The following is a 10590-nucleotide window of genomic DNA, read 5'->3' as shown; positions in this document are numbered from 1 at the left end:
TCAGGATGTTGGTAGCCTTGAACAGCTTCACTCTTCTCACCCCTAAAGGGGGCAGGCGATGGCAGTGGGACACTGTGGGACTCATAGCAGGTGTGCTAACAGTTGGGGTCTGCGTATGCTGTTTCATTCTCACCCTCCCTGTGGGATTGTCACCAGTGGGCCAGCTCAGGATCAGGGCCAGCATCCTTACAAGTGTCCTCATCCAGCAGTGCCTGCCAAAGCCAGCAACCTGGCAAGAGGTGGCCATGTAGGGCCTTCCTGGTGAAGACGGCTCTCTGTTCCTGGCACAAGCAAAGTTGTCTCATGAAACTTGAGTTTAATCCAGATGTTTTCAGATGGCGTGGGGCGGTTGGTCCAGCCTGATCTGGGCAGCAGGGGTTTGGGTTCAAGTCTCAAAGTGGACTGTTGGGTGAGTGGGGCCCTGAGGTTGGCTTCCAGCATGGGTTGGGGCCAGATGGGAGCCCGCATGGCTTCCTGGGGCACCGAGCTCATCTCGGCTGTGCAGGGTCACAGGCCAGTGCCATACTTGCATCCTCACATTCCAGTCTTCCTGTGGCACTCTGTCCAGCCCTCTGCAGCCCATGAGGCCAGGGGTCCACTTGTTCCACATGGAGATTACTTGCCCAGGGTAAGACAACCTCCTCGATGTTGACCATCTCCCCGGCCATCGAGTTCAGTTAGTTCATGGGTGGACAAATGGTGCGGTTCGGGCCAGTGCTGTTGGGCTTGTGACTTTAGTTGAAACTATTGGGGAAAATAAATTCTTTTTTCACTGGACTTGAAACTAGGTAAATATAGCTGTTGGGCAAACACAGCCACTCAAAGAGTGAGGCCAGCCAGCCCAGAGGAAACCAGAGCTGTGAGGGGGCCTCCTCAGGATGCCATCTGTGCACCTACTTGATCTAGGCCTCCAAATATCACAGTTAGGAGCCAGTTGAATTCTCTTTTCTGCTTAAGACAAACTGAGTGGTCCTGGCTGGTTTTGCTCAGTGGTTAGTGCGTTGGCCTATGCACCAAAGGGTCTCTGGTTTGATCGTCTGGGCAAGGGCACATATCTGGGTTGCAGGTTTGATCCCTGGTCCCAGTTGGGGTCGTGTGGGAAGCAGCCAATCAATGTATCTCTCTCATGTTGATGTTTCTCTCTTTCTCTCCCCCTCCCTCCCTTCTACTCTATCTAAAAATTAATGGAAAAAAATATCTTTGGGTGAGGATTAACAAAAACAACAAAAAGACAGTCTGAGTGGCAACAGAGTTCTGTCTTTGACCTAGTCACTGCCCTGAGATAGGTAGTAGTTGACTTCTCAGGGCAGAACCCCCCCGCCCTAGGGTGACTCTCTTGGATTGGTGATGTTGAGGTAATCAGGGCTGGAGGAGAAGTGCAGGAGTACTTGGGAGGGTTGTGTTGGTTCTGGTCTGAAAGTCGGTCCTCACCTTCCCTCAGCCAGGGGAGAAAGCAGGAGAGGGGACAGAGAGGCAGGACTTAACCAGGGACTGTGGCAATCAGGATCGGGGCTGGGCTGGGAGCCCATGGCTTCTGACCATTCATCCAGGCTGAGCTAAATGATCTCAGAAAAATGGTAAGGTCTGGAAGGGACTATGTAGATGTTTTTAGTTATTTTTTTTTTTTTATCCTCACCTGAGGACATTTTTCCATTTTTTTGTTCAGATAGAGTGGGAGGGAGAGAGAGAGAGAGAGAAACATTAACGTGAAAGGGACACATTGAGTGGCTGCCACCCGCATGACCAACCAGGGCCAGGGACAAACTGCAACCGAGTTACACGCCCCTAGGAGGAACCAAACCTGGGTCTATCTGGACCACAGGGTGACGCTCTAACCGCTGAGCCAAACTGGCCAGGGCAGGGCTAGATGTTTTTAAATAGCTGTATTGAGGTAGATTTTCCATAAAATAAGTGACATACTTAAAGCATACAGTGTGATAAGTTTTGACATTCGTGTATACTCATGAAAACCAGCACAGTCAAGGTGATGTGCTAGGCACTCCCAGTTTCCCTGTACCTGTCTGTAATCCCCTTCCCCCATACTCCCGTTCACTCAGGTCACTATAGACTTATTTGAATTTTCTATTTTTACAGAAATGAAATTACACAGGATGACCTCTTTATTTATTGAGTTGGTTTGGTTTCTTATGCTGAGGATAACTATTTTGAGATGTGTCCATGTGGATCTTTCTCCTTGAGTTGTACCCCATTATATAGATATGTCTTTGTTTATTCGTTCATCTGATTTGCTTTGGGGCTGGTTCCAGTTCAGGGCTATTATAAATGAAGCTATGCTGGACTTATGTGTGGCCATACACTTTCACTTTCTTGGGTAAATACCTATAAGTGGATTTTAGCTACTCTAATAGCTCTGAAGTGGCATCTTGTTGCTTTTCCCTAATGACGAGTGATGTTGAACATCTTTTCATGTCTTTATTTGCCATCCATGTATTTTTGGTGAAGTGTCCAATGTTCTTACCCATTTCTATATACTAGGAGTTGGTACTTGGAAATGAAAATATTTACGTGTTTAAAAGATACCATTTATAGCAGTGTCAGAAACATCAAACACCTAGGAATATGTTGGACAAAAGATGTACAACTGCTCTACACTGAAACTCAAAATGTTTTTTTAGAGATTTTTTAAAATTGATATTTTAGGGAGAGAGAGGAAGGGAGTGGGAGAACAAGAGAGACATGATGTGAGATCAAAACATCGATTGGGCTGCCTCCCACGCACCCCCTACGGGGGATTAAGCCTGCAATCTGGGCATGTGCCCTGACTGGGAATTGAGCCAGCAACCCTTCGATGTGCAGGGCGAGGCCCAACCTACTGAGCCACACTGGCCAGGGCATGAAACTCAAAATTTTGTTGATGGAAACCAAAGAAGAGCTGAGTGAATGGAGGGATGTAACATGTTCATGGAGCTGGAAGGATCATAAGGTGTCTGCTCCTTCCCAAATGAATCTATATCTTCAATGCAACCCCAGTGAAAATTTCAGCAGACTTTGTTGTTGTTGTAGAAACTGACTAGATGATTCTAAATTTATATCAAAATGCAAAGAAGCTAGAATAGCCAAGACAGTTTTGAAGAACAGTACACTTGGAGGGCATACACTATTAGCAAGACTTTTGGAAAGTTGCAGTGATTAGATAAGAATGGTTTTGCACAAGGATGGAACAAAAGAAACAGATGTTCAGAAACAGACCTACACATAAAAGATTCGCACCAAAGGTGTCACTGAAAAGTGCTGAATTACCTCTTCAGCAAATAGACCTATATATGGAAAACACTGCATCTTGAACCCTGCCTCACACCATATGCAAAAATCAATTTCAATGGATCATAAATCTAAATGTGAAAGACAAAACACTAAAGCTCTTAGAAACACATGTATGAGAATGTCTTCAAGATCTTGGCAGTTGACAAAGATACTTTCTTTAGGGAATAAGGAACACAAGACATTAAAAGAAGGAGATTGCCATTCCAGGCTTTGTAATAATTAAGAACTTATTTTCATCAAACTATTTGAAGAGAAAAGGCAAGCCACAGAGTGGGAGAAGATATTTGAAATATTTACCAACAAAGGACTCATTGTCTTGACAGTAAGACAAATAACATATTTGCCAATAAGAAAAATACAACCAATTTTTTGTTTAATGGGCAAAAAACACTTCACCAAAGAGTTTACTCAAATTGCAGATAAACCTAGGATGATATTCAACATCAATTGTTCAGAGAGAAATGCCAAGTACAACCACATTGGAGGGGGCTTCCAGTCAAGATGGAAGTGTAGGTAAAAGTGGTACTCAGATCCTCCCACAGCCACATCAAAATTACAACTCCACTAGAGAACAACCATCATTCAAACCATCTGAAATCTAGCTGAACAGAAGTCCTGCAACTATGGATATAAAGAAGCCACATCAAGACTGGTAGGAGGGACAGAGATGTGGAATGTGCTGATCCCACTCCCACGTGTAGTGGGTAAAAATTGAGAGGGATAGTGGGGCTTCCCTGAGGAGTAAGGGGGCCCACCCCCACACCAGGCCCCCCAGCCCAGGGTTTCAGTGCTGGGAAGAGAAGTACCCATAATTTCTGGTTGTAAAACCAGCAGGGACTATGATTGAGTGAAACAGAGAGCTTCTGGAGTCCCAGGCATTCCTCTTAAAGGGCCTGCACACAGACTTACTCAGACTCATTCATTCTGATGTCCAGCAGCTTGAAAGGCACCAGGGACATATGGGGAGGAAATGAATTATCTGGCATCAGGGTAAGAGCTGGAGGGACAGCTTTCTTCTACACAGAAGGGCTGACATTGGCCATTGTTCCTATTTTAAGCCCTAACCCCACAAAGCTGGCAGGCAGGTGCCATATCTAAGTCTACAGCAACCTAGATAACACTGTTGGCCCTGCCCTAGTGATTCTCTGAGACCCTGCCCCACTCAGCATTTGGGTCTACCCAAGCTGTTTCCAGTGGCTTTTCCATACAAATGCCCTGTCTTGGCTCATGCTTCATACTTTGCTAAAATCTCTCAGACAAACAGCATCTGGCCTTGGTGTATTCTGTACCTCTCACTAAGTGGCTCCAGGCCCAGGACCAGTAGCAGCTGACCTTGGTTCACAGCTTGGCCTCTCTTGGGCACCTCCGAGCTCTGCACAAGTGGCAGCCATCTGCAGATCACTTTGTAGCTTAAGCTGGGTGGCCCTGGGCAGGACACAGGTGGTAGTTGGCCTTGGCCTGCACCTTCCAGGAAGCCCCAGAGCCACCTCCACAAGTGATACACTCAAGGAGCAGACTCAGTGGGCACCAGAGTCCTGTTGAAATAAGTCCTGCTCCATGGGGCCAGCCCCTGAACAGCTGATCCTCCACAGTAGTCTTGGCCAGCCCTCCCAGTTGATTGGCCTGGGGTAAATCCCTTCCACTGATGTGCCAGTAGCAACCAAGGCTCAACAACAACAGAAGGGTATACACAGCCCACATTGGGGGGAGGCATGCACCTGGAGTGCCTAGCTTGGGAGATTGGAGAGGCTGTGCCACTGGACTCTACAGAACACCTACTACATTAAGCCAGTCTAACAAGCCTGGGAGATGTAGCAGCTCTACGTAACACATAGAAACAAATGCAGGGAAGCTGCCAAAATACGGAGACAAACATGTCCTAAATGAAAGAACAGAACAAAACTCCAGAAAAAGAACTAAACAAAATAGAGACAAGCAATTTACCAGATGCAGAGTTCAAAACACTGGTTATAAGGACCCTCAATGATCTCAGTGAGAACTTCAACAAAAATATAGGACACATAAAAACAGGACTAGAAAACATAATAAAGACCCATTCAGAAATGAAGACTACATTACAGGAAATCAACACGGCAGTAGATAAAGCAGAGAATCAGATCAGAGATTTGGAAGGTAAGGAAGAAAACACCCAATCAGAACAGCAAAAAGAAAAAGGAATTTAAAAAATTAGGAAAGTATAAGGAGCCTCTGGGGGTAACTTCAAGCGTACCAACATCCACATCATGTGGGTGCCAGCAGGAGAAGAGAGAGAGCAAGGAATTGAAAACCTATATGAAAAAAAGTCCCTAACCTGATGAAAGAAATATACATACAAGTCCAGGAAGCAAAGAGTCCCAAATAAGATGAACCCAAAGAGGTCCACACCAAGACACATCATCATTAAAATGCCAAAGGTTAAAGACAAAATCTTTTATTTATTTATTTTTTTATTTTATGAATTTTTATTTATTTTTTTGTTACAGATATTTTACCTTTTTACCCCATTGGCACCCCCCACCCCCACCCCCTCCACCCTGTCCCTGGCTTAGTTGTCCATGTCCATTGGTCATGCATACATGCATATAAGTTCTGTGGTTTATCTCTTACCACCCCACCCCCCACCCCCCATCCCCTCTTCTGAGGGATGTCAGTCTGTGCCCTACATCCATGTGTCTGGGTCTACTGTATTCCTCAGACTGTTATGTTCATTATATTCCGTATATAAGTGAGATCATGTGGTATTTGTCTTTTTCTGCTTGGCTTCTTTCACTTAGGATAATACTTTCCAGGTCCCTCCATGTCGTCTCAAAGGATAAGAGATCTTTCTTTCTTACCGCTGCATAGTACTCCATTGTGTATATGTACCACGCTTTTTTATCCATTCGTCTACTGGTGGACACTTGGGCTGTTTCCAGATCTTAGCTATTGTAAATAGTGCTGCTATGAACATGGGGGTACATATATTCTTCCTGATTGGTGTTTCAGGCTTCTTAGGGTATATTCCCAGCAGTGGGATCACTGGGTCAAATGGAAGTTCAATTTTTAATTTTTTGAGGTAGCACCATATTGTTTTCCATAGCGGCTGCACCAGTCTGCATTCCCACCAGCAGTGTATTAGAGTCCCCTTTTCTCCACACCCTCGCCAACACTTGTTGTTTGATGATTTGTTGATGGCGGCCATTCTGACAGGTGTGAGGTGATACCTCATTGTTGTTTTAATTTGCATCTCTCTGATGATTAGTGATGTTGAGCATTTCTTCATATGTCTCTTGGCCATTTGTATGTCCTGTTTGGAGAGGTGTCTATTCAGCTCCTCTGCCCATTTTTTAATTGGGTTCTTTGTCTTCCTTTTGTGGAGTTGTATGAGCACTCTCTATATATTGGAAATTAACCCCTTATCTGATACATCATTGGCAATGATGTTCTCCCATACAGTGGGTTGCCTTTCCATTTTGATGATTGTTTCTTTTGCTGTGCAGAAGCTTTTTAGTTTGATGTAGTCCCATGTGTTCATTTTCTCCTTTATTTCTGTTGCCTTAGGTGATGTATCAGTGAAAATTCTGCTCCGTATGATGTCCGAAATTTTGTTGCCTACATTTTCTTCTAGAATTTTTATGGATTCACGAGTCACATTTAAGTCTTTTATCCATTTTGAGTTTATTTTTGTGTATGGTGTAAGTTGATGGTCTAGTTTCATTTTTTTGCATGTAGCTGTCCAATTTTCCCAACACCTTTTATTTTATTTTATTTTATTTTTTTTTATCCTCACCCGAGGACATTTTTCCATTTTTTGTACAGATAGAGTGGGAGGGAGAGAGAGGAAGAGACAGAGAGAGAGAAACATCGACATGAAGGGACACATCGAGTGGCTGCCACCGCACGACCAACCAGGGCCGGGAACAAACTGCAACCGAAGTACGTGCCCTTAGCGGGAACCGAACCTGGGTCTCTCCGGACCACAGGCCGACACTCTAACCGCTGAGCCAAACCGGCCAGGGCCCAACACCATTTATTAAAGAGTCTGTCTTTACTCCACTGTATGCTCTTGCCACCTTTGTCAAATATTAATTGAGCGTATTGCCTTGGGTCCATTTCTGGGTTTTCAGTTCTGTTCCACTGGTCTATATGCCTGTTCTTGTGCCAGTACCAGGCTGTTTTGGTTACAGTCGCTTTGTAGTATAACCTGATATCTGGTATTGTGATCTCACCTACTTTTTTTTTTTTTTTTAAGATTGCTGTGGCCATTCGGGGTCTTTTTTGGTTCCATATGAACTTTTGAAGTATTTGTTCTAGTTCTATGAAATATGTCGTTGGTATTTTGATGGGGATTGCATTGAATCTATAGATTGCTTTGGGTAGTATGGACATTTTAATTATGTTAATTCTTCCAATCCATGAACAAGGTATGTGCTTCCACTTTTTTATATCTTCCTCTATTTCTTTTTTCAATGACCTGTAGTTTTCTGCAAATAGGTCCTTTACTTCTTTGGTTAAGTTTATTCCTAGGTATCGTAATTTTTTTGGAGCGATGGAAAATGGGATTGTTTTTTCAGTTTCTCTTTCTGTGAGTTCATCATTGATGTACAAGAATGCCGTCGATTTCTTGACGTTAATTTTGTATCCTGCTACTTTGCCAAATTCATTTATTAAGTCTAATAGATTTTTGATGGAGTCTTTAGGGTTTTCTATGTACAATATCATGTCATCTGCAAATAATGACAGTTTCACTTCCTCCTTTCCAATTCGGATCCCTTTTATTTTTTCTTCATGTCTGATTGCTGTGGCTAAGACTTCCAGTACAATGTTAAATAAGAGTGGCGAAAGTGGACATCCCTGTCTTGTTCCTGTTCTTAATGGAAATGTTTTTAGTTTCTGTCCATTGAGTATGATGTTGGCTGTAGGTCTTTCATATATGGCCTTTAGTATGTCGAGATATGATCCCTCTATTCCTACATTGCTGAGCGTTTTTATCAGAAATGGATGCTGGATTTTGTCGAATGCTTTTTCAGCATCTATTGATATGATCATGTGGTTTTTATTCTTCATTTTGTTTATGTGGTGTATCACGTTTATTGATTTGCGAATATTGTACCAGCCTTGCATCCCTGGAATGAATCCCACTTGGTCATGGTGAATAATTTTTTTCATGTATTTCTGATCCGATTTGCTAATATTTTGTTCAGGATTTTGGCATCTATGTTCATCAGGGATATTGGCCTGTAGTTTTCTTTCTTCGTAGTGTCTTTTTCTGGTTTTGGAATTAGAATTATGCTGGCCTCATAGAACGTGTTTGGAAGTCTTCCTTCTTCTTGAATTTTTTGAAATAGTTTGAGGAGAATGGGTGTTAGTTCTTTTTTGAATGTTCGGTAAAACTCCCCCGTTGGGCCTGGGCTTTTGTTTGCTGGGAGAGTCTTGATTACCTCTTCAATTTCCTTAGTTGTTATTGGTCTGTTCAAGTTTTCTATCTCTTCCGGGAATAGTTTTGGGAGACTGTGTGTTTCTAGAAATTTGTCCATTTCGCTTAGATTGTCGAATTTGTTGCCATATAGTTGTTCATAGTAGTTGTTAATGATCTTTTGTATTTCTGTGGTGTTGGTTGTTACTTCTCCTCTTTCATTTCTGATTTTGTGTATTTGGGTTCTCTCTCTTTGTTTCTTGGTGAGTCTAGCTAAGGGTCCATCAATCTTGTTTATCTTTTTGAAAAACCAGTTCTTTGTTTCATTGATCCTTTGAATTGTTTTTTTGGTCTCTATGTCATTTATTTCTGCTCTGATCTTTACTATTTCCTTCCTTCTACTTGCTCTGGGGTTTTCTTTTTGTTTGCTTTCTAATTCTTTAAGTTGTGAGGTTAGACAGTCTATTAGAAATTTTTCTTGTTTTTTGAGGTAGGCCTGTAGTGCTCTGAACTTCCCTCTCAGAACTGCTTTCGCTGCATCCCATAGATTTTGTGTTGTTGTGTGTTCATTTTCATTGGTTTCCAGGAAGTTTTTAATTTCTTCCTTGATCTCCTCGGTGACCCATTCATTGTTTAATAACATGCTATTTAGCCTCCATGTGTTGAAATGTCTTTGCATGTTCTTGTTGCAATTGATTTCTAGTTTCATGCCATTGTGATCTGAGAAGATGCTTGATATGATTTCAATCTTCTTGAACTTGTAGAGATTTAGTTTGTGTCCTATCATGTGGTCTATCTTTGAGAATGTCCCATGTGCACTTGAGAAGAATGTGTATTCTGTAGTTTTGGGGTGTAATTCTCTGTAGATATCTATTAAATCCATTTGGTCTAGTGCTTCATTTAAAGTCTCTGTTTCCTTGCTAATTTTTTGCCTAGAGGATCTATCCAGTGCTGTCAACGGGGTGTTGAAGTCCCCTGCTATGATTGTATTGTTGTCGATTTCTCCTTGGAAGTCCTCCAGAAGATTTTTAATATATTTTGGTGCTCCTATATTGGGTGCATATATGTTTATCAAGGTTATATCTTCCTGTTGGATAGATCCTTTCAATATTATGTAGTGGCCGTCTTTGTCTCTAGTTATGGTCTTCATTTTGAAATCTATTTTATCAGATATGAGAATTGCTACCCCAGCTTTTTTTTGCTTTCCATTTGCTTGGAAAATTTTTTTCCATCCCTTCACTTTCAACCTATGTGAGTCTTTTGTTGAGAGGTGGGTCTCTTGTAAACAACATATAGATGAGTCATGCTTTCTTTTTTCTTTTTTTTTTTTTTATCCTCACCCGAGGATATTTTTCCATTTTTTGTACAGATAGAGTGGGCGGGAGAGAGAGGAACAGAGAGAGAGAGAGAAACATCGATGTGAAGGGACACATCGAGTGGCTGCCACCCGCACGACCAACCAGGGCCGGGGACAAACTGCAACCGAAGTACGTGCCCTTAGCGGGAACCGAACCCGGGTCTCTCCGGACCGCAGGCCGACGCTCTAACCGCTGAGCCAAACTGGCCAGGGCGAGTCATGCTTTCTTATCCAATCAGCTACTCTGTGTCTCTTTATGGGAGCATTCAATCCATTTACGTTTAAGGTGATTATTGATATGTACTTATTTATTGCCATTTTTGTTTAGTGTGGTTCTGTTTTTCTTCCCATTTCTACTGCTAATTACAGCAGTCCTTTTAACATTTCTTGCAGTGCTGGTTTGGTGCTAATGTATTCCCTTAGCCTTTTTTTGTCTGGGAAGCTCTTTATTTGATCTTCTATTTTGAATGATAGCCTTGCTGGGTAGAGTAGTCTTGGATTCAGATTCTTGTTTTTCATGACTTTGATTACTTCATGCCACTCCCTTCTGGCC

Source organism: Molossus molossus, unplaced genomic scaffold (genome assembly GCF_014108415.1).
Source record: "Molossus molossus isolate mMolMol1 unplaced genomic scaffold, mMolMol1.p scaffold_m16_p_4, whole genome shotgun sequence".
NCBI classification, from domain to species: Eukaryota; Metazoa; Chordata; class Mammalia; order Chiroptera; family Molossidae; genus Molossus; species Molossus molossus.
This window is presented reverse-complemented; position numbering follows the sequence as displayed.